General features: G+C 51.9%; 1 protein-coding gene across 1 annotated transcript in view; it reads right to left on the reverse strand.

The window, feature by feature from the left end:
* Window positions 1–25,283, reverse strand: part of LOC102451575 (citron rho-interacting kinase-like) — a 358,679-nt gene that overhangs the window by 156,734 nt on the left and 176,662 nt on the right. The gene's annotated exons all lie outside the window — the stretch shown is intronic.

The following is a 25,283-nucleotide window of genomic DNA, read 5'->3' on the forward strand; positions in this document are numbered from 1 at the left end:
TTAGGAAGGAACAGATAGTATCAAGACAACAAAATTCTGGATGGCAGCATGACAACAGAAAAAGGTTGGCAGCACCATCAATTATAGTGGAAAATGCAATACTACCATCAAAAAAAAGCAAGGACTGCCCATTTATTAAACTAAATTGACATCCCGCTATGCAAACTTTGGCTTTTAAAGCTAACCCAAAGTTTTTAAAAAATAATAAAAATGGGGTATTTTCATACAACCCTCCAGTTTCTGTGAGGGGAACCCCCGTGAAAAACTCAAGGGGAGATCAGTAGAAAAAACTTCAGCAACTGCCTGTACTACAAGACCAATGCAATGGGGGGAGGGGGCAGTACCTCATACATCTAATCTGAAAACAGCTTAACAAACAGAACCACAGAACATCATTTAGCACAATTTGTGTTTAGACTGTTCTGGTTTAAATGTTCTGGTTTCCCACCCAACAGTTTCAATACCTCAATATCTGTGGTAGAATATACAACTCCTTTCAGCTTTTCTGAGGGGAATGCAACCATTTCTTTTTGGCTACAGGCTCTAAAGCATACCCATGGCAACCTTCCACTATGCTTCTCCTAGATCTAAACCAACAGTACTTGCCTTTTAAACTGTTGGCACAAAAGATGGACTTAAACTATTTCCTACAACATGAAGGGGGGGTTCTGTCCACCAATTGTTTTGGGCCCACTCATAAGGTGAGTCATACATTCAACATCACCAACTTACATTTTCAATACTGTGGATGTTACTAGAACACTCCTACTGCTCTACTGAATGTAAACATTTTTTCCTGGTATCACTTATACATCATATAAGTTATTTAGGTACCATGATTGCACCATGAGGATGCCAGGCTCTATATTGTTAAAAGCAACATCAACTTAGAAATAAAAAACAGAAACAATACTTCTCTCTGCAAATGTGACAATGGAGATTTCTGTTACACGTCAGACCAGAGAAACGTTTCATCACCTCCCTTATACAATCAATTTCACTTACAGTTTTTAAAATATAAGAGTGAGTGTAAGACTGCAAAAGTTGGCAGGATGACTCAGTGGTTGGAGTATCACTTGAAACAACTGAATTCATTTTTGTTCAAACTGACTAAATTTCAAGATGACAGCATCATCCCTTTAGGGTGAAAGCTAACCTTCCATTATAAACCTGATTTTGACTCACTTCCCTCAACCTCGCCAAAACTAAACCAATCTGCCTGAAGTTGTTGATCTTATTCCAGAATAGAACATTTCTAGAAAGTATGAGACAAATCATACAAAGTACTTGAGAGATGAAGGGTTCAAAAATGGAAGAAATAATGTGATCTCACTTCTTGATCATCATTTTGGCTCAACTTAACTCCAAAATGGCTTCACCTACAAATTACAAATGTATTTTGATCTAATGGTTTTGGTAAGGAATGCTCTTTCTGACTAGGGTTTTTCTTTCCACAGACTGTACGGAGGAAGGGGAGATTTGCTGACAGATTTAATTATAAAAAAAATCAACTTTACATTATGGTCCCAATATGGAGTTTATAAATTCTACATAGCCTAGACAGTCACAACAGGAGCAGCAGCATGAGGGCAACCACATGGGAAACAGGCCAGATTTGGAGTAGTAGATGAGAGACAGCGACACAGGAAGGTGGAAACCAGTTGTACAGGAGGGCTACGTCTAGACTGGCATGATTTTGCGGAAATACTTTTAACAGAAAAATTTTTCCGTTAAAAGTATTTCCGCAAAAGCGCGTCTAGATTGGTCCCGGAGTTATCGTTATAATGATGCGCTTTTGCGCAAAAGTGCGTCTACATTGGCGGGACGCTTTTGCGCAAAAGCAGAAGCCCGGAACCATTTTGAAGAGGGCAAAAGGGCACCAGCCCTTTCTGGGGACGGGGGCTGGAGCTCCGTTCAGACACGTGCTTAAAGGGATCTCCCTGCACAGCCGTTTCTCTCCTGCTGCGTGTGCTAGGACCTCTTGCAGGGACTGACAGCCGTAGCAGTTTTGGTGGTTGCCCTCTGCCTTTTGGTCACCACTGCCTTTTACCACTTAGTGCCTTTGCTTGGTTTTTTTTTCATCTCCCTTGTTTTTTCTGCCATGGAGCCACGGGTGGCCATGTGCCTGCTCTGGCCCCTGCCGGCCATTTTGGAGTGCCTGCCGCTGGTGCTCCAGGCTGCTGCCCTCCTGTTCCAGGACCTGGAGGCGCAGGTCACTTTGGACTCCCTCACCAGGGAGGTGGTGGCGTCCCTGTGGCATCCCCACTCCAGCGTGGAGAGGCCACTGTGGAGACTGGACACCAGTACGGACTGGTGGGACCGGCTGGTCCTGGGGCAATGGGACGACCAGCAATGGCTCCGGAACTTTCGAATGCGAAAGCGGATGTTCCTGGAGCTGTGCGCCTGGCTCGCCCCTGCGCTCCAGAGAGCCACCACCCGGCTGCGGGCGCCCATCCCCGTGGACAAGAGGGTCGCCATCGCAGTCTGGAAGCTGGCCACCCCGGATAGCTACCGATCAGCGGCACAGCAGTTCAGGGTGGGCAGATCCACCGTCAGTGTCGTCATGATGGAGGTAAGTCCCGGGGGAGTGGGGTGGGGGGAGGGTGCTGCACTCCATGCCCAGGGGCAGCCAAGACTCCAGGCTGGGTCACCCAGGGGTTTGGGCCGTCCCTCCCTTGCACAGGCCTGCTGGTGGGGGGGGGGGGGCGTGTGGGGAGAGGGGGCCCTGGTGTGTGTGTGTGTGTGTGTGTGTGTGTGTGTGTGTGTGTGTGTGTGTGCACAGAGGGCATCACGGGGGGGCGCAAGGGAGTGAACACTCACCCTGCCTTATGTGATGCGTTCCCTTGTGTTTCTCTGCACCCTTCTGCAGGTCGTCCACGCCATCAACGACGTCCTGCTCCCAAGAGTCATCCGCCTGCGCGACGTAGATGCTACGCTGGCCGGCTTTGCTGCCCTCGGGTTCCCCAACTGTGGGGGAGCCCTGGATGCAACCCACATCCCCGTCCGGGCCCCGGAGCATCGAGCGGCTCATTTCATGAACAGGAAGGGGTACTGCTCCATTGTCCTCCAGGCCCTCGTGGACCACCGGGGCCGCTTCCTAGACGTTTATGCGGGCTGGTCCGGCAGGGCACATGACTCCTGCATACTACGCAACTCTGGACTGTTTTGCAGGCTGGAGGTGGGCACCTACTTCCCCCGGAGGGAGTTTACTGTCGGGGATGTGCCTATGCCCATATGTGTTGTCGGGGACGTGGCCTACCCCCTGCTGCCCTGGCTAATGTGGCCCTACATGGGGCGGCAGGACCAGAACCAGGCTCGGTTCAACAACCACCTCAACCGGGCCCGCAATCATGTGGAGTGCGCCTTTGGCCACTTGAAAGCCCGCTTCCGCTGTTTGCTCACCTGTCTCGAGATGGGTGAGCGGAATGCAACGGAGGTACTGGCTGTGTGCTGCGTGCTCCACAACTTCGTGGAGCGGAGGGGGGAGGCCTTCCTCCCCGCATGGATGGCAGCCGAGGGCCAGGCCTATGAACAGCCCCGCACAGCTGCCATCTGCCAGGCGCACCAGGATGTGGTGTGCATCTGGGAGGCCCTGATGGACATGTTCTCCCAGATCCCATAGTAGGGTCACCTCGCTCTCCATTTACAACTCCCATCCCCTACCCTTCCCCCTCCCCTCCCAATAAACACCCAACACAGTTTTGTTTTAAACAGAAAAAACTTGTATTTTTTTATTTACAAGGGGGAGAGGGGGAGGAGCCCTTGAACTGGGAGGGGGAGGAGCTACTCCTGGGAGGGGTGGCCCCTGTGACCGCTCCTGCGGGGGCGGACCTGCACATGGGGGGCAGGCCGCATTGGGGCAGGCTGCACGGGGAGGTGGGCAGGAGAAGCAGGAGCAGGAGCAGAAGCAGGAGCAGGAGGGGCCATTGCAGGAGCAGGAGGGGCAGGGACAGGAGCAGGAGGGGCCATTGCAGGAGGGGGCAGGGGCAGTGCTAGGGGAGGGATGGCAGGGGCGTGGGGCAAGGCCATGCCATAATGTATGGCATGGCCAATGTGGGCGGTGAGGGTTGCGATGGAATCCACCATGCGGACGCACTGGGCCTGGAAGCTGCCCCAGGCCTCCTGGCGCCACTGCAGGTCCGCCTCCACGTGCCGAGTGCTGGCTGCCTTGACGTGCTCAACGGCCTGCATGTGGCGCCGAAGGAGCTGGTCCCGGTGGTGGAGCCGCTGCCTCGGTGGTTGGGCAGCTGGGGGTGCTGCTGCTGCAGGACTAGAGGGTCCCCAGCTTGTGCTCGGTCCCGCTGCAGGGAACAGAAGAAGGGATGGGTCAGTCAGGCAGCCCGGCCACTGTCCCCACACCTCATGCCCTCCACCCCTGAGCCCAGGTGATACCACATAGTGTGGCTTGGGCCCACTCGGTTATCCCCTTGCCCCCCGTGTTGTATGTTTGCATACAGGACCGCCCCTGGAGTAGGGTCCTCCTCCATGTATTGTAACCACCGGTCTGTGTCCTGGCCCCGTGGAGGGCGGGATGGCGCTTGTGTTGTGTTCACCTGTGGAACTCCCTGCCGGTGGAGGCTGTGAGGCTTTGGGCTAGTCACTGGTGTTTGACAGGGAGCGAGATGAATCCCCACACAGTGCCTGGGAGCACATCTGGCAGAGGTGGTCTGGGCTCTCAGATCCCCATCGCGTGGGATGTCTCCTGGACGGAACCAGGGGTGACTGGGGAGTGTCCCATCCTTGCAGCAAAACTCAGGCGGCCCTAGGGCAGGCCCGAGCGCTTCCCCCCTCCCCCTCCCGCTAGCCCTCACACACGTAGCCCAGGGACATGTGTGTCCGCAGTGGGGACTTCCCTCGGGGGGCCAGCCAAGGCACCGGGAGCAGGCAAGGGGCTCAGTGGGGGCCATGCTCACAGTGCTGTGACGCTGCGGTTTTCCCAGGAGCAGCTGGCTGTGCCTCACAGCCAGGCATGGGGCAGTGTTGCCGTTCTGCGTGCTGCACCCTTGCGGAGGTGCGGGCTCTGGGCTGAGTCTCTGGGGCCTTGGCTGGTTCCAGCCGGCATCCACCCTTCCCCCTGGTCCCGCCGGATGTGTGTGAGCAGCATGGTCCCAGGCGTGCCCTGCAGCTGCCTGCTGTGGCCACGTGCCACTTGGTCACCAGGCTGCACGTGCTGCTTGCTGCCTAATGCTACACAGCGTGCAGCTCACGTGGCCTGAGTGATGTGCTCTTCCCCCCCCCCGCCCTTGTGAGTGCAAAGTGCAAGACTCACCGGTGGATCCTTCCCCGGCCTCCGAGGATGCACGGGAGACATCGGGGCTGCCGGAGGGAGGCCTGCAGGGTGGCAGTGCTGGCCTTGTCCTCCAACGCACTGCTGATGTCTCCTTCCCCCGCCTCGGTGGTCCTGATGACGAGGGGGGGGTGCATGCTGCTGTCCATGGGGATGTCCGGTGCCTGCGGTGCTGGCTGGCCCAGGATGGCATGGAGCCATTGGTAATGGGGGCAGGTGTCGGCTCCTGCCCCTGGCCCTCACTGGCCCGGACGTAGCCCAGGCGCAGTTCTTTCACTTTAGCCCAGAGTTGCTCCAGGGTCCGGGCTGGATGGCCCTGCTGGGCGAGCGCCTGGGCCATGCAGGCAAAGATCTCCGCGTTCCGGTGCCGGGAGCGGGTCTCGTGCAGGGCCTCCTCCTCCTGCCAGAGGTCCAGGAGGGCTTCCAGCTCCCCCGGGGGACCAGAATGGGGCCCTTCTTTTTCTGGCCCTGGGGGCCTCCTGTGCTGGGGGTGCGGGTGGCTGATCCCCACCTGGAGCTGCCATCGTGCTTGGGGGCGTGTCTGCTGGATGGCAAGGGCCACATGGCAGACCTCTGGCCAGAGGTCGGAGAAGGGCTCCTGCCTTGTGACCTCAGCAGCCTGCGTCTGCTTTAAGGTGTCTTGGGTTACCAGGAAGTCCGAGAGCTGATTGCGGCTACGGAGCCTCCAAGCGTCCACTAGGGCTTTTTTCTGTTTAGCCTGCTTTTGCGCAAACTGTCTTAGCTGCCTGTCTACACTGGCCCTTTTGCGCAAAAACATTTCTGCAAGAGGGCTTTTTCCCAAATGGGAACGTCAAAGCATTTGCGCAAGAAGCACTGATTTCAGACAGTAGAACGTCAGTGCTTTTGCGCATAATCAAGCGGCCAGTGTAGACAGCTGGCAAGTTTTTCCACAAAAGCAATGGCTTTTGTGGAAAAACTTGCCAGTCTAGACGCAGCTGAGGTGTCTAGCCTGGAAACCAGGAAGAAGGAAATCCATGTGGGTTAGGTTGGCCATTAGAAAAAAAAATCATAACTGCCAGAGGGTATGTCTACACTACAAAGTTAGTTCGAACTAACAGACGTTAGTTCGAACTAACTTTGATAGGCGCTACACTAGCGCTCCGTTAGTTCAAACTTAATTCGAACTAATGGAGCGCTTAGTTCGAACTAGGTAAACCTCATTCCACGAGGACTAAGCCTAGTTCAAACTAGCTAGTTCGAATTAAGGGCTGTGTAGCCCCTTAATTCGAACTAGTGGGAGGCTAAGGCTTCCCAGGTTTCCCTGGTGGCCACTCTGGCCAACACCAGGGAAACTCTATTGCCCCCCTCCCGGCCCCGGAGCCCTTAAAGGACCATGGGCTGGCTACACAGTTTGTGCCAGTTGCAAGGCTGCCAGCACCCGTGCCAGCAGACCCTGCACCTGCCACACTATGAGCCAGCCACCCGAGGACACCCAGCCCTCCACTGCTCCCCAGGACCAGCCTGGCGGCTCCCAGGACCCTGCCCGGGGGCACAAAAGGCGGGCGCCCGCCTGGTCAAGTGCGGAGATCGTGGACCTCATCGAGGTTTGGGGGGAAGCCTCCAATGTCCACGATCTCCGCACTAGCCACAGGAACGCGGCCGTCTACGGCCGCATGGCTGCCAGCCTGGCCGCCAGGGGCCACCAGCGCAGCCGGGAGCAGGTGCGCTGCAAGGTGAAAGACCTGCGGCAGTCCTACTCCCGGGCCTGCCAGCCAGGGGCCGACCCGGAGGCCTACCCCCACTTCCACGCCCTGGACCGCCTCCTGGGGGCTCATGCCGTCCCTGCCCCCCGGGACGTGATAGACCCCGGGGCAGAAGGACCGCTCCAGGAGACGGAGGAGGAGGAGGAGGGCTCTGAGTGCCAGGAGCCTGCCGTCAGCCTGCCTGGGACCCGGGACCCCCGAGGCACCCCACAGAGCCACTCGCCTGTGTCGTCCGAGGCCGGGGAGGCGTCCACATGTGAGTACCATCGTGGTCTCCTTATGTGTACGGGGGGCTGGGGCGAGAGGGAGCCCCGGGACCGTGCGCCTGGGCCTTGCCCACCAAGGAGCAGCAGCTGGGGATCCTGCTGGGGCCCTGGCCTTGCAGAGGGGAGCTGGGTTTCACACACCTGGGCCCCTGGGGTAATTGACCGCTGGTCTTGTTGCACCACAGCCGCAGCACCTGGGACTGCAGGGCGCACCACACCGCCTGCAGCAGCCGCCCGCGCCCGGGCAAGCAGGAGAGCCAGGAACCAGGAGGAGTACCAGAGGCGGCACCTCCGGTTCATGGATCACCAGCTCCGCACCCAGGACCACTGGGTCCAGGAGGACCTGAGGCTGCGCCGGAGGAGTCTGGAGGCCCTGGAGGAGCAGGGCCGTGCCCTGCGAGGCCACCTCCAGAGCCTGCTCGACCGCTTCCCATTTCCTCCTCCTGCTGCTCCCCCTGCTCCTCCTGCTCCCCCTACTCCCCCTCCTGCTCCTGCTCCTGCTCCTGCTTCCGCTCTTGCTTCCTCCACACCCCCCGTCCCTCCTGCCCCACCCTCCACAACCATTCCCCACCGACGCCCCCGGACCCGCAGTGTGGCGAGACGGGAGAGGCAGCCGGATTCCCACCCCCGAGCTTTCCTTTCCCTTCCTCCCTTCCCTCCCCTTCCAGCTCCCACGTCCCAGGTTTCCCCCTCCCCTCTCCCACCCTCCCCCCTCCCTCCCCCCACCCCAGTTATGTGAAATAAACAGACGTTTTTGGTTGAAAAACAGGTGGCTTTATTTTACAGTAGGTAGGGAGGGGAAAGGGGAAGGGGGGTAGGGTGGAAGAAGGCCCCAGTGGGGCATGCAGGGAGAGGTCAGTCCTCCTCCTCCACCAGGAAGCTCTCCCGCAGGTCTTCCTGGATCCGGACGGCCCCCCGCTGGGCTTCCCGGATGGCGGCGGTGCGGGGCTGACCGTAGTGTCCAGCCATGCGGTCAGCCTCAGCCATCCAGGCTGGCAGGAAAGCCTCCCCCTTCCGCTCACAAAAATTGTGGAGCACACAACATGCTGCCACCACGGGAGGGATGTTGTGCTCGGCCAGGTCCAGACGGGTGAGGAGGCATCGAAAGCGGGCTTTCAGTCGCCCGAAGGCCCCCTCCACCACGATGCAGGCCCTGGTCAGCCTGGCATTGAAGGCCTGGCGGGAGGGATTGAGGTGCCCCGTGTAGGGCTTCATGAGCCAGGGCTGCAGTGGGTAGACGGCATCCCCCACCAGGCACACGGGCATGTCCACGTCCCCGACCCTGATGTGGCGGTCGGGGAAGAAGGTCCCGGCCTGCAGCCGCTGGCACACGGAGGAGTTGCGGTACACCCGGACGTCGTGTGCTTTGCCTGACCAGCCCACATTAATGTCCGTGAACTGGCCCCGGTGGTCACACATGGCCTGCAGGATGACGGAGAAGTACCCCTTGCGGTTGACGTACCGGGACGCCTGGTGTTCCGGGGCACGGATGGGGATGTGCGTCCCGTCGATGGCCCCCCCACAGTTGGGGAAGCCGAGGGCGCCGAAGCCCCAGATGACGGTGTCCGGGTTGGCGAGGCGGACCACCCTGCGGAGCAGCACCCGGTTGTTGGCCTTGACCACCTGCGGAGAGAGACACAGCAAAGCGCCAATCAGAGGGGAGCCCGGGTGGCTGGGAGCGTGCGTGCCCTGGCAGTGCCCCGCGTCCCACTCCCGGTAGCAACCCCCCTGGCGGCGTGTAGTACGGCCGGGACAGACCGACCCCTCCGGTGCGGGGCGCTTTCACCTCCTCCCGCCCCCCCTTTGTCCCTGGGGCGGCCCATCCCCTCCTCGCAGCCCCCCTCCCCCCCGGCTCGGTGGCCGACGAGTGCCATACCTGCATGAGCACTGCTCCGACGGTGGATCTCCCCACGCCGAACTGGTTCCCGACGGATCGGTAGCTGTCCGGCGTGGAGAGCTTCCAGAGGGCCATGGCCACCCGCTTCTGGAGGGGAATGGTGGGCCTCATGCGAGTGTCCCTTCTGCGCAGGGCAGGGGCGAGCCACTCGCAGAGCTCCAGGAAGGTGTCCCTCCTCATCCTGAAGTTCTGGGTCCACTGTCGGTCTTCCCAGCGCTCCAGGACGATGCGGTCCCACCAGTCGCTGCTGGTGTCCAGACGCCAGACGCGGCGGGGCACGCCGGTGCCGGGGCGCTGCCGCGGCTCCTCCATGGCCCCCAGGGCGGCCAGGCGGAGAGGTAGGGGGCTGACGTGCACCAGGTGGTGCCAGGCAGCCTCGAGCCATTGGTGGCAGGCTTGCAGCAGCAAGTCCAGAAAGTGCACCAGAAGGTGCAGGGCGAGCTGTGGCTCCATGTTGCCACCTGCGGCGGTCCCCCCCGAAGGGAAGCACCGACACAGACGGGCACAGAGACCGACGCTTTGCTGTCCCTCGGCGAGGTTGGCAAGGAAGCAGGAAAAGCTGAGAACCGGCTGTCCAGGGGGGTCCCTTTAAGCTCGAGCCTCAGATAGCCTCAGACAGCAGCCACACAAAGCAACTACTGACCTGATGCCCTGCCAGAACCGGTTTCAGCTGCCCTTAAATGCCCCCCTGCGTCCAATCAGTGTGGACGCGCTAGTTCGAATTAGCAAAACACTAATTCGAACTAGTTTTTAGTTCTAGATGCGTTAGTTCGAATTAGCTTAGTTCGAATTAACTAATTCGAACTAAGGGTATGTCTACACTACCCCGCTAGTTCGAACTAGCGGGGTAATGTATGCATACCGCACTTGCTAATGAAGCCCGGGATTTGAATTTCCCGGGCTTCATTAGCATAAGCGGGGAGCCGCCATTTTTAAATCCCCGCTGCTTCGAACCCCGTGTAGCGCGGCTACACGGGGCTCGAACTAGGTAGTTCGGACTAGGGTGCCTATTCCGAACTACCGGTACACCTCGTTTCACGAGGAGTACCGGTAGTTCGGAATAGGACCCTAGTCCGAACTACCTAGTTCGAGCCCCGTGTAGCCGCGCTACACGGGGTTCGAAGCAGCGGGGATTTAAAAATGGCGGCTCCCCGCTTATGCTAATGAAGCCCGGGAAATTCAAATCCCGGGCTTCATTAGCAAGTGCGGTATGCATACATTACCCCGCTAGTTCGAACTAGCGGGGTAGTGTAGACATACCCTAAGTTAGTTCGAATTAGCGCTGTAGTGTAGACATACCCCCAGTGGTTAAGCACTGGATACATTCCACTGGAGTTCCACCAGTCAGGAACAGTCTATATAATACTTAGCCCTGTCTTAAGTGCAGGGGACTGTACTAGATGACCTCTCAAGGCCCCTTCCAGTCATACAATTCTATGATTTTATGTGTGAAGAGAGAATCTGATAGAAAGGTAGGTCGAAGTCCATAAAACTTGCAACTGCCACTGGAGTTTTGTAACTGAGAAAATTCATTAAGTTATTGTAAAATTAAGGAAATTCCCAGGCAAAAACTATGTTACGCTGGAGCTAAAACTGTAAACATGAGAGTAGTGGTCCTTTAAAAACCCAAATGCAACAGAAAACTTAAATTCAAAGTTTACATTTTTCAATTTCATTAATACTAGAAAGCATGGAAATGCACTTTCAAGATACCAAGTAAACTTAGCTGTGCCACTATCACCATCCACAGAACATATGAAAACAATACAATTGCGTCTTGAAAAATGCACATCACCACCATATCTGTAATTCTGAGAATTAAGACATGATTTAACTGGACCATGTTAATCTTGCTGAGAGATTGGCTGTACACTACTGCGGTATTTAAACTGAATACCTCATTGTCTTTACATTGCTACAATGAATTACACACCTACCTTTTCAATACCATACAGCAGTAGTCTCCAACCTTTTTGACCACAAGATCACTATTTCGATTTAAGTGCAGTGTAAGATCTACCTCGAGACCAAATACCCTTGCCCCACTTCCTTCCCGCCCCATCTTTGAAGCCCCATCCTGGCTCACTCCATCCCTCTTTTCCTCTCATCCTCACTCACTTTCACTAGGCTGTGGTAGGGGGTTGGGGTGCAGGCTCTGGTCTTGAGCCAACGGGTTCAGACTGTGGGAGGGGCTCCAGGCTTAGCCAAGGGTGGGGGACTGGGGTCCAGGAGGGGTTTCAGGGTGCAAGCTCTGGGAAGGAGTGTTGGTGCAGGGGGACACACATCTGGGGCAGGAGGTTGGGTGCAGGAGGAGGTCCAGGGCTGGGACAGGGGTTCAGGAAGCAGGCTCTGGCTGGGCACCATTTAACTGAGATGGCTTCCAGGTGGTGGAGCAGTGGGGTTAAGGCAGGCTTGCTCCTGACCCGGCCCTGCACCACCCCTGAAAGCAGCTGGCATGTACAGCCATGGTGCCATGTGCTGCCCCTCATCTACAGGCACTGAGCCCACAGCTTCTACTGGCCACAGTTTCCTGTTACTGATCAGTGGGAGCTGCAGGAGCGGTGTCTGCAGGCAAGGACAGCATGTGGAGCCCCCCTGCTCTGCCTCTCTCGGGCTGCAGGGACATGTCAGTCACTTCCAGGGACAGCAATTAACCACAGGGATAATGACTCCAGTCACGACAGGTTAGGCCAGTGTTTCCCAATTGGTGCTCAGAACCCTGGGGTTCTGTGAAGTGAAAGTAGGGGTTCTGCGAAGAGCCAGCACTCCCCCGCCCCCTCTGAAAGAGAGAGAGCAACGGCTAGCTTGTTTCCCGTTCCTCCCTGGCGCCGCAGAGGCATAGGGAGGCGGGGGCAGAGGGAACAGTTGCTCCCGGACGGCACACTAGGGGGGTGCCGGACAGGGGTGACCCCATGTGACCCACAGCGGGGAGAGAAGCACTTCCCTTCCCCAAAGGAGCCGGCGCGCTCTGCCTGAACAGCTGGGGCTGTGGCACCTGGCAACTTAGTTCCGCCGCCTTTCTGCGCGGTGCGGGGGCGGGGGCGGGGGGAGAGGTCAGGAGACCTGGATCTGCACAGCTCCACCTGTGCAGGCAGCACGCTCTGCCCTGGGACTCACACCCCCTGCACCTCGGCAGGACGGCATCGTGGAAGTAAGTTGCTGGAGTGCAAGAGCCCCTGCTGCTCAGGCAGCGCACACACCAGCTGTTTGGGGAGGGGAAGTGCAGTCTCACACTTCCCGGAACCCAGAGGTGCTGCAGGATTACCAGGTACTGCTCCCAGCTGCCCCTGTCCCCTGCCCAGACCCCCCACGAGTACCCTGTCCCCTGCCATCACCAGCACTGTCCTCAGCACCCAGCAGCACCCTGTCCCTGGCCCCAGCAGCACCTTGTCCCCAGTTCCAGAACCCTGCCGCACACCCCAGGACCCTGGACCTGGCCCCAGCACCCTGCCACTCACCCCAGCACCCAGCAGCACCCTGTCCCCAGCCCCAGCACTGTGCCATCCACCCTAGCACTCAGCACCACCCTGTCCCTGGCCTCAGCACCCTGTGACCCACCCCAGCATTCAGCACCATCCTGTCCCCGGCCCCAGTACCCTGCCACCCACCCCAGCATCTAACACCACCCTGTCTCCGGCCCCAGCACCCTGCCACCCATCCTAGCACCCGGCAGCACCCTGTTCCTTGTCCCAGCACCTTGCCACCCACCGCAGCACCCAGCACCACCCTAGCCCTGGCCCCAGCACCCTGCCACCCATCCTAGCACCTGGCAGCACCCTGTTCCTTGTCCCAGCACCCTGCCACCCACCCCAGTGCCCAGCAGGACCATGTCCCTGACCCTAGCATCCTGCCCCAGCACCCTGCCACCTGTGCCAGCATCCTGCCACCCTGCAGCACCCTCTCCCTGGACCCAGCACCCACTAGCACTCTGTCCTCTGCCCGCACCCGCACAGTTGGGACCACATAAGTGCTTGGGGTGTTTTTTTGCATCTCACTTGTGTGGCCCCAACTGACTTTTCTGTGGGTCAGTGACCCCTGACTCAAAACAGGTTCCCCGCCCCGCTCATAAATAAAGACAATGCTAAAGCCTTTTGAGTTTAACATAATAGTTTATTTAAAAACTGGCCAATTAGCCCGTCATAAGACGGGATTTTCAGGTCTCTCCTCCACGTCGGTCTTCTCTCCTGAGCCTCCGGTCTCTCGCTCCGTGTCTCTTTCTCTCTCTCTCCTCCTCCTACTGCTTCCCCCTGCCTTATCTCAGCCCTGGCCGTGTACGTCACCGCCCCCCCCCCCGCCCCCCTTCGCCTCCCGCCATGGCGCTCAGCTGACTTCTGTGCTACTCAGCCGGGCCGCCACAGGGGAGCAAGCGGTGCAAGCGGCCATTTGGGCTCTCCCGCGGCGACCCGGCTGAGTGGTGCAGAAGTCAGCTTGCGCCACTTGCTCCCCCACGGTGGCCCTTCTGAACGGTGCAGAAGTCAGCCGAGCGCCACAGCGAGAGGCGAAGGACGTGACTCAGGCAACAGTGCCGCCCAGAGGGAACAGCCAGGGAGGCAACAGCGCCACCCAGAGGGAACAGCCAGCATTTCAGCGTTACAGAGTCACAGACACCGGGCTACTATATATATATGATGAAGCCTGGCCAACATGCCCCCAATTGGGGCCAAATCCCCATCTCACTGCAGCATCATAATTCTCCTGCACCACCTGACCCCAAATCTGAGCCTATCATACACTGGAACCCCCTGTCCTGAGCCTCTTACATCCCCAAACTTCTGCATCCCCACATCCTCAGTCTTCTGCCACAACACTCCTGCACCATCCACACATCACAAATCTGTGTCCTGAGCCCATCATACTCCCAGCCTCCTTGCCCTGAGCTCCTCACATATCCAGCCCAAACTCCTGCACCCTCACAGCCACAAGCCTGTGTCTTGCTCGGCACCCCAACCTTCCACCTGACCCCAACACTCCCCAGCCTGGAGCCAGAATCCCCTTCTCTTGCATTCAAATTCCCTCCCAGAGCTTGCACTTCTCACCCCTTCCCACACCCAAATCCCTCATTCCCACCCCAGAGCCTACACATCCTGTCTCAACCCAGTGAGTGTATAAGGGCTGGGGATAGCAAGTGATGGAGAGGAGGGGAACAGAGTGGATGGGGCCTCAGAGGGTGGGGTCTTGGGGAAGGAAGGGGAAGGGTGGGTTCGCCTCTTTTTTTTTTTTTTTTTTTGCTTGACAAACCTAGGGGTTCCTTGAAATTCTGAAAAGCTGAAAAGGGTTCCATGGCCAAATAAAATTGGGAAACACCGGGTTAGACATGTTAGAACTCACCACTCAAAGAATTACATTTAACTGTGAGCGAGAAATGAAAGTTATGAAATGCACAGACCAGTCACAAACCAAACTAACCCGCTTTGCAAGCAGTAAAAGTAGTAACAACCAGCCCCCATGTGTGTGTAGGGTCAGGAGCTGAGAGTGAGGGACAGTGAGTGTTTGTGAGAATAACAGACACACACAGGGTGTGAGAGTGACAGAGATTTGCATTGCCAAGCTCCCTCCATCCCCTTCTCCCTGTGTGGAGATAGGGTACAGGAGTGGGGGGAGGGGGGACACCCTGACATCAGTGCCCCCCTTCTCCATCCCACTCCCTGCACAGCAAGCAGGAGGCTCCCAGGGGGCAGCTCCAAGGCAGAGGGCAGGAGCAGCATGACAGTGGGGGGAAGGGCAACTGAAGTGACAGCGCTTGGTAGCTTCCAGGCCAAACCAGTCAAGATCACCAGTCAGAGGCTCCAAGATCTGCTGGTAGATCCCCATCTACTGGTTGGTGACCACTGCCATACAGAGTAACCAGAAAATGCGCGAGTAATATGCAAATGAGGCTAAGCGTGGAATTTGCATACCTAATGAGCCACCATTTTTTTCAGAAGAGCCTCTTGCACAAGAAGGAGCGTCTACACTGCCCCTTCTTGCCCAAGAAAAACCCTCTTGCGCAATGCCGTTCTTCCTGAAAAGTAATAGGTGTAATGGCATTACGCAAGAGGGTTTTTCTTGCACAAGAAGGGGCAGTGTAGACGCTCCTTCTTGTGCAAGAGCCTCTTCTGAAAAAAATGGTGGCTCATTAGGTATGCAAATTCCACGCTTAGCCTCATTTGCATATTACTCGCACAAGAAGCCGTGAGTGTAGACATAGCCATAGTGTTCCAAATGCAAAGTGCTGTGGTACTGTGATATTTTACATACTCATAGCTGCCACATCTGGGCCTACAAAATTCTCCAGGGATGTTAGCATAGATGTCAGGATCTCAAGATAGTGGCATTTATATTTACACATCTGACACAGCCATATAAAACTCGAGCCATGTTCTCCACCATTCAACGCTGCAGGCAAAGTATGCCAAGAAAGCAGATTTAGGATATTCTCAACTGCAAACTTCAAATCTCCATCAAGATGTTACCTAACTCAAAACTATAACAAGATCTATATCTACAACAACCCAATACACAACAGATGGCTCAGTCATTCTCAACAGCTCCAAATGTGTTTGAGGAGGAGGTTGGAGGCAGAAAGAAAGAATTAAGATTTTTTGAGGTGACCTCAATAGCACATCAGTACAGCTACAATTTGGGGGTGGTAAAGATTGTAAGTGCAAACTTAACCTGGAATTTACAGACTAATGTGTGTGTTTTTTCCCTAAAGTTCTGCTCCACTGATCTTCTTTCTAACAATCACCTTGTATCTAGCATGAAAGGGTAAATGGAAGAATGAAGCATCACCCCAAATCCTGGATTATTGGGGAGGCAAGGTGGGCACCAGGATCACCCTCCAACATACACAGAGACAGCCCTGGACCAGAGAGCCACTCTTCACCATCCCATCAGGCTGCCCCAGTAGGGAAGACAGAAGTGCCAAGGGTCCTACAGTACATGGTAGAAGAACGTGATAGATCTCAGCCCTGGCAAGTTTCAGGGGCTAGGAAAAAGATTCTGCTGCCTACTTCCCTCCACTATGACTGAGGCACACTTGAGCGCAGTGTTTTTTTGCCCTGCCTCTTGTAAACACACCCGTTACTTATTTTGGGGTTGGGGTATGGCCATGATCAGAGGCAGTGACACATGCCAGTACATGTGTATCTCTTCTCCCCATATTAACCACATTTTGTTTTGTTTTTCTTCTCTTTTGGTTGGGAGAGAAAGGCTATCATGCTTGATAATTCCCCTCTTTGCACATTATTGTCTAGAGTGTTCCTTGAGCTTATCCAATCCTCAGCAATTGGGCTGCCTCTCCCAACCATGAGCCTCATCCTCTGTAGATGTCCAAGAAGGAGCCTTTTCCTAAGGACAGCAGCTCCTGGAGACCCTAAAAAGTCCTCCAAAACACATTTTTATAAAACTATAAATGTCCAACTTGGGCTACAACTGACCCCTACCCATAATTTTCTACAAAATGAAGGTTGGGTTACAACATAGTCAAGCTAAAGACAGATTTTATATACATTTAACTCAGTCATACCAAAATTTTTGCCTGGGCATTAGCCTCATGTTACAATTTTCCTTGCTATGGAATGATTATTATATAGCACCTGTGATGGGGCGGCGAACCCCCTGCCACCAGGGCTTGCTGGCACCCGCACTTACCAGGGGGGCCCGAGCGCAGGTCATGCAGGGTCGGCTCTGCTGTGGCGCCCCATGCATGCGCAGAGCCCCGGCTGATGGCTGCGTCCCCCGGCGTCCCCGGAGGGGTGGGGGCAGAGGAAGGGCGGGGCCTGGCCGGCGCGGGCAATTCAAAAAGGCCGGACGCTGAGCATCCAGAGAGGTCAGGGGGCAGCTGGCATACCAGAAGTGCTGGAGCGAGAGGCCCCGGTGGGAGGAAGTAACCCAGGACGGGGCAGTCAGAGCCCGCTGGTTGGTAAGTTAAGGGGTCATGCCCCACCAACCGGACAGGAACAAGGATTCCTGCCCTTAGGGTCCTGGGCTGGGGCCTGGAGCGAGGGCGGGTCCAGGCCCCCCTCCCACACTGTTGGGAAAGGTGCTATTTGTGGTGACGTGCCACAGGAATCGTGGACCGATTGACTTGAGTGTTGGTCAAGGGCACAGCTACTCTGGGTGAGGGCACGGGGTTAAGGAACAGATGGGGTGTCTTAGTGGAGGATAAGAGATGTAGGGGATATAGGCTCTGGGCCTGATGATGAGCTCTGTTGTAGGCTGAGGTCACCATCCCCCCTCAACAGCACCAAATAGGTACTTGGCATTTTTCAGACATGATTCTGAGAACTGTGGAGCAAGTATGTTACTTTACTCATGTGCATACTCTCACTGCAGTTAGTTCAGAATCAGGACCTCTGGTTGAAGTCAACAGGGCTACACATAAGTAAAGTTAGGCAAGTGCCTAAAGGGTTTGCAGGTTCTGAGTCTCAAGTGTCCAATCTGTTCACCAGTGATTGCAGAATCAAGTCCTGATAAGGCTATAGATAAGAGGAGATGATGACAAAAATGTGTAGGTACTATTTTGGAGAGCGGAAAGTTTTATTTTCTGGATAAATGGAGATGCTGCACTCAATTAATGAATCAAGATCTTCCATGCTCCTAGCAAAGTAATAAATAAGAAAAGCTTACAATTGAAAGCCTGAAGGTTCAGATGTTGATTTATATTTAGAACTTCACAGTAATTTATTTAAGAACTTTACTTTATTCTAAGTTGTCAGGGTTGTTCCCCCACTCTGGCACTCCAAGTGCAGAAGATGGGGGGCCTGCAAAGAGACCAAAAGAAAAAACCACACCTTTGCTTCTACAGGCACTGGTTACAAAAACCTTCCCGCCAGAATCACAATCCACCGATTTTGGGGAATTTGCTGCCAACATCAAGTGCTTTTTTTATCCGTAAAACCGGGGGTGAGCACTTGAAATCACCCCCAGGGGTACCCCCAATCTCTTTTGCCCCAAAAGAGCTTGAGAGAAGAAAAGAGAAAAACAAGCTGCAGTCTCTGGTAGCTGACCCCCTCAGTCAGAGGCATGCAGACACACACAGGACACAAGAATCAACCAATACTGGTTAATCAAAACAAAAAGGGAAATACTTTTATTATAAAAAAAAACTACTGTTGCAAGCATAGTAAATGACTGGGTGTTAAAAGCCATGGAGTGAAATAGACTCAGGGGAAAATCCCTAGGTTGTAATCCTTAGTTACAAAAGAGAAAAACAATGAACCAGGTCAGACATGATTTCCAAAGAAGGAAAACAATAAAACCTGACAGACTATCTAAACTTTTCCCTACTTACATATTTCAAGGAGTCCATTCCTGGGAGAGCCTGACTCCCTTGTTACCTGGGGAAAAAACTGCTCTGCTCTCAAACAAAAGGAGAGAGAAAAAAAACCCTCTCTGTTTGAAATTCCTATCTGTATTTCATTGGCTGAATGCCTGAAGCCCCCTCCCTCAGAATCCTAGAATACTAGGACTGGAAGGGACCTCAAGAGGTCATCGAGTCCAGTCCCCTGCCCTCATGGCAGGACCAAATACAGCCTAGACCATCCCTGATTGACATTTATCTAACCTACTCTTAAATATCTCCAGAGATGGGGATTCCACAACCTCCCTGGGTAATTTATTCCAGTGTTTGACTACCCTGACAGTTAGGAACTTTTTCCTAATGTCCAACCTAAACTGCAGCAAGGGAGGTTTAAGCCCATTGCTTCTTGTTCTATCCTCAGAGGCCAAGATGAACAAGTTTTCTCCCTCCTCCTTATGATACCCTTTTAGATACCTGAAAACTGCTATCATGTCTCCCCCCCCCCCCCCCATCTTCTCTTTTCTAAACTAAACACACCCAATTCTTTCAGCCTTCCTTCATAGGTCATGTTCTCTAGACCTTTAATCATTCTTGTTGCTCTTCTCTGGACCCTCTCCAATTTCTCCCCATCCTTCTTGAAATGCGGTGCCCAGAACTGGACACAATACTCCAACTGAGGCCTAACTAGCGCAGAATAGAGTGGAAGAATGACTTCTCGTGTCTTGTTCACAACACACCTGTTAATGCATCCCAGAATCATGTTTGCTTTTTTTGCAACAGCATCACACTGCTGACTCATATTCAGCTTGTGGTCCACTATAACCCCTAGATCCCTTTCCACCATACTCCTTCCCAGACAGTCGCTTCCCATTCTGTATGTGTGAAACTGATTGTTCCTTCCTAAGTGGACCACTTTGCATTTGTCTTTTTATTAAACTTCATCCTGTTTACCTCAGACCATTTCTCTAATTTGTCCAGATCATTTTGAATTATGACCCTATCCTCCAGATTAGTCGCAACCCCTTAATAAGCGTACTTTCTATGCCAATATCTAAATCGTTGATGAAGATATTGAAGAGAGCCGGTCGCAAAACAGACCCCACTTGTTATACCTTTCCAGCAGGATTGTGAACCATTAATAACTACTCTCTGAGAACGGTTATCCTGCCAGTTATGCATCCACCTTATAGTAGCCCCATCTAAGTTGTATTTGCCTAGTTTATTGATAAGAATATAATGCGAGACCGTATCAAACGCCTTACTAACGTCTAGGTATACCACATCCAACGCTTCTCCCTTATCCACAAGGCTCGTTATCCTATCAAAGAAAGCTATCAGATTTGTTCCTTACAAATCCATGCTGGCTGTTCCCTATCACCTTTCCACCTTCCAAGTGTTTATAGATGATTTCCTTAATTACTTGCTCCATTATCTTTCCTGGCACAGAAGTTAAACTAACTGGTCTGTAGTTTCCTGGGTTGTTCTTAGTTCTCAGGTGCATCTCCAGATTTGCTTAACCCTTTCTCAGTCTTCAGGTAAGTCAGGTAAGACTCTCCTTAGCAGCTCCTATTCATGACATAAGTTTTCACGGATTTTTTTTTTTACTGCCTCTTTACGAACATGTAAGTTTATCAAAAGCTTACATTATTGCTGAGGCCAACATAACTGTTTTTTGTTGTCCAAAATTATCAAATCCATTAGTAATCCATAATTAAGAGCAAGGTGGCAACAATATAAAATTTTCCTATTCAGTGAAATGCATTTCATTGGTAAAATTCTTCTGTCTTGAAAATATTTATGGAATATGATTTTGAAAGTCAAGTTATACATTTTTGATTAACTAAATCTTTGGAAGCATGGAATCAGCCTTTCCCGCTCAGCAGACTTGCTGGATAAGCTATAGATGTAATAAGATATGACTGGTTTGGGGGGAGCAATTTATACTTTAATTGTTACTACTTGTAAGATTGTGAGACTAGGAGAGCACAGGCTAAGTTTTGTTTTTGTTCTTGATGGGGATGAAAAGAGTTATACTAAAGTAAGCCGATTAACTCAAGCCCAAATCTATCAGCGAGTGAATATATAGTCCACACACAAAGCAGGGGTACCTTCCAGCAGGAACAAAGGCTTATAATAGTCACACAACGCCATTTTCTATGCATGAATCCCAAAGAGTGTTAATTTTAAAGTACAGAATCAGAAGAGTCTGACAGTAACCTGACCTGGCTGGAGGGACATGAATGGACTGAAGCATAAATAAACCTACATACATTAAAAGTATTAGCTTGCTCTGTGTCTAGAAGCCCAGACTTTTAAAGAGTTAAACTAGGCGCTATCAAAGAAAGTAGATTTTAAGGATCTTCACCTATCATTCTGTACAGCAACATTTCTTTCTAAGTTGTCAAGGACAATCTACACAATGCACTACTGAAATTAATTTTATTTTCACACTTATTTTGCTTTCAACCTGTAAATAATGTAAAACACATGCAATGGCCGTTATAAAGTTTGACAGCACAGTGCTCCAAGGAAATTCATTCTTGATATTCACAGTGAAGGAGTGTTATTAAAGAATATCCCTTCTGAATGGAGCCACTAATCCTTAACAGGCTGAATCAAAAGAAATGTGATTGAATGACAATCCTCATGGGTGGTCTTGTTTTTAGTTCAGCACAAATTCTGAACCACTGTGGCATAATCTTGGATGTCCACTAAAAAGTTAAGGCTGCATCGTAATGGTAATTACTGAATGAACATGGTGTTGAAGCATCAGAGAAAGAAGCCTGCACTGATCTCTAGAGCCCTGGTATCTGCACCCGCATCTGCAAAAATGATCCACAGATATCCACATCCATGGATATAAAGCAGATTTTTCCAGAGCTCTACTGATCTCCCCTTGGTCAACACAAGATTGTGCTGTCATTGCCTCAATTCCTATGAAGAAAACAGGGTAGGCTTCTAGACATATTAAGACATGAAATGAGAGTTTATGCCCTCAGGCTACCGAGGGAAGTCTGAGAACTGTACTTTCCATTCTCTTGGGTTGAGAACTGAATGTGGTGTTGACATTTCTTACTCACTCACTACTCATTCAGCTGCTGTTTAAATTTCTTATTGATGAGGATTGGCTGCTGTATGAACCATCCTTCTAAAGAATCTAAGATGAACATTACATTGGCAAATCTTTTAATGTGGCATCTCCAAAGTTCATACTGTTCTTGAAACCTGAATGGTATCGTATATAGTGCCTATGCTTAGGAACGTTTGTGTTTTATGCAAAGGATAATTTAGCAGGTACATATGTGCAGAGAAACCTGCTGAGATCACTCCCCACCCTTGGGTAGTCAATCAGTTTCTAGAACATTTTCTCTTTGTTCTCGGAGAGTGTCCAAGGGGAGGGTGCACTCAGCAGATGGAGGGTCAAGGCACAGGTAGAATAGTGATAGAAATGTAGCCGTGTTAGTCTGGTGTAGCTGAAACAAAATACAGGACTATGTAGCACTTTAAAGATGGTTTATTAGATGATGAGCTGTCGTGGGCCAGACCCACTTCCTCAGATCAAATAGTGGAAGAAAATTGTCACAACCATATATACCAAAGGATACAATTAAAAAAAAATGAACACATGAAAAGGACAAATCAAATTTCAGAACAGAAGGGGGATGGGGGGGGGAGGTAAATGTTTGAGCTAATGATATTAGAGGTGATAATTGGGGAAGCTATCTTTGTAATGGGTAAGATAACTAGATCCTTTGTTCAGACTCAGGTGTAAAGTGGTGAATTTTAGCATGAATAACAGTTCGGAGGATTCTCTTTCAAGTGCAGTCTTAAAAGGCTTTTGATGCAGGATGCAGGTAATTAAGTCATTGAGACAATGTCCTTTCTGGTTGAAATGGTAAGAAACTTTTTTCTTTGTGATCCTGTCTAATATCTGTTTTGTGGGCATTGATCCTTTGGCGAAGTGTCTGAGATGTTTGTCCAATGTACATAGCAGACGGACACTTTCGGCACATGATAGCATACATTATATTTCTGGATGCGCAGGAATATGTGTTCTTGATCTTATAACTCACTTGGTTAGGTCCAATAATGGTATCAGCAGAGTGAATATGTGGACAAAGCTGGCAATGGGGTTTGTTGCAAGGGAAGGTACCAGGGTTGGTATTAGTGTGGTATGTCCTGTGGTTGTTGGTAAGAATCATCTTGAGGTTAGGTGGTTGTCTATAGGAGACTATGGGTCTGTCTCCCAGAGCCTCTTGGAGTTTAGTATCCCGTTCCAGTATAGGCTGTAATTTATTGATAATGTGTTGGACAGGTTTAAGTTGGGGGCTGTAGGTGATGACAAGTGGTGTTCTATTATTGATCCTCCGGGATCACGACCTACAGCCAAATTAGAGGGTGAGTATGTTTATTTTACCACCCTCATTAGATATTTGGTTGTGTGTTATTGACCTGATTGGTGACCCTCACACCTCTTGTAGTAAATGAGTCTGGTGTTGGGGAATTCAAGGAGTCTGCCACAGTTTTGAAACATTTAGGTTGCAGTCTTAAGACATTGTACTTAGGGTGGGGGTGGCTTAAGCCGTAATTCCTCTGACTGAGTGTTGTTGAAGGGGAAAATCAGAGAGGCTGTAAGGACCAACAGTTAATGTAGGGGCGGGTATAGCCATAAGTACCTCTAGTTAATGTGTTGGCTGGTCTGGATTTCCTAATCGGACTAAGTGTCCGAGGGGGCCCTTAGGCAACAATTTTGGCGCCTTGATTATAATTGTAAGAGTCCAGAACAAATAAATTGAGAAACGGATTGATCCACTGATTGGGCACTGAGGTCTGAGATTTGAGTTAAATGAATTGCAATTGGTCTGTAAACAAAACTGCATTTAAAACCTTGGAGATTAGAGGATTTGGGGGGGGAAAAAAGATGGATGATGTGTGATTGATGAAGTTATATAGTGATCCGCGGTATCAAAAGCATGTAACTATTGCTCCTACAATTGCTGTAGTAGTAAGTTTGCTGGTTTTCCTACTGAGATATTCTGGCCATGTGGCAAATGAAGTGTGAATGTTGAAACAGTAAAGCCTCATGATCGTCCCTTGCGATCTCTAGTATAAAGATGAAAGAGGATAAAGGGGAAAAACCAGTCCTCTAGTCTATAAGGGGACGTCAGTAATAAACAGTCTGACATTGTGAGAATGGCATGTGTGACTGAAATAAAGAAGGATGAGGACCCCCCTAGCAGAGGTGGGCATTACTGATTCTGTGTACAAGCCACAACATCTATTAGAAAAGGATGATGTCCTTAGGGCAGATTTTAAACCCAACACCCTTACATTTATACTGTCTCACTATGACAGGGCACTGAAACAAGGGTATCCGACACATGATGGTTACCCGACTAAACATCCATATTATATTGCCTGTTGGTGTATAGGGTTAAAGTCAACAGAAGAACAATTTTGGATGGGGCAATTTTATTATGCACCAAAAAACTGAAGGAACAATAATAGGAATCGACATGTTACAAGAACTAGGGTGTCATTTGAATTTGGGTGACTCGCCTTCCTTGCAAATACCGTTTCAAACGTTTAGCGCTAATGTGCCTCTGATCTATTCTTCTCTGGGTGAGCATGTGTGCGCTGTGCAGGAGCTTCCTGAGCTGCAGGGACCAAAAGGAGTGTGGGCAGCCGACAAACTTGACTGTGGCTTGATGAATGTCCCACCAGTGGTGATTACAGGGAACCCTCCCGCTCCTGCACATCCCTACCCAATCAAGCCGGAGGCCCTGACAGCGGTAGAAAACAGTCATGGAGTTGATAGAGGGGGGTTGTAAAAAACTCAAAGTGTAACTTGCCTGTTAAAGCCAGATGGATTGTGGCAACTCACCATCCATTATCGAAACATTAACATGCATGCTGACAGACTCACCCCCCTAGTTGCTGACCCTAGTACTATTCTTTCTACTGTACCTAGTGATCGTGCAGTGTTTTCAGCTTTGGACATTAGCAATAGCTTCTGGTCTATTCCGGTGCACCCTGACAGTCCATTCTGGTTTGCATGTACTGTTAAAGGGAAGCAATACACCTTTACTATGAAACCAGGGGTTTCATAACTCACCTACTTTGTTTCATAGAGAGTTAGCTGATGTGCTGGCAAAGCTGCCAGACACAGCTTCCTGTGTTCTACAGTATGCTGATGATCTTATCCCCTCACCAGATAGCCAAACGCATATGAGAGATTTAAAAGTGATCCTGCAGCACTTGGCAGACAGCGGGGTAAAATGTAATGCTCAAAAGGCCCAGAATGCAAAAGAGCAAGTATCGTATCTGGAGTATTTAATATCTAAAGGGCACAAGCATCTAACCGTTGATTGCACTAAAGCTATTAATGCCTGCCCACGACCGACCACAGTCAGGGGAGTGAGGAAAGTGTTGGGGCTATTTAATTTTTGCCCAACTCAAATCCCAAATTATTCAAAGATTGTCTAGCCTATTAATGATCTCCTGAAGGGGGCTGGTGGACCACATGATACAGCTGAATGGATGCCTGAATGCAAGCAGGCATTCACCATGTTGAAACACAGGCTAAGTACTGCCCCAGGGTTGCAACTTCCTCACCCACTAATGCCTTTTACATTGTACACACATCAGTGAGGGACATATGGCAGCAGTGTTAATGCAGAAACATGGAGATAAACAACGCCCGGTAGCATACTACTCTTCCAAACTAGATGCTGTCGCTCAGGCAATGCCATCATGCCTCCAGGCAGTGGAAGGAGCCTCTATGGCCCTAAGTCAGGCATCACCGTTTATTGGTGCACAGGATGTA

Source organism: Pelodiscus sinensis, chromosome 15 (genome assembly GCF_049634645.1).
Source record: "Pelodiscus sinensis isolate JC-2024 chromosome 15, ASM4963464v1, whole genome shotgun sequence".
In the NCBI taxonomy this organism is placed as follows: Eukaryota; Metazoa; Chordata; order Testudines; family Trionychidae; genus Pelodiscus; species Pelodiscus sinensis.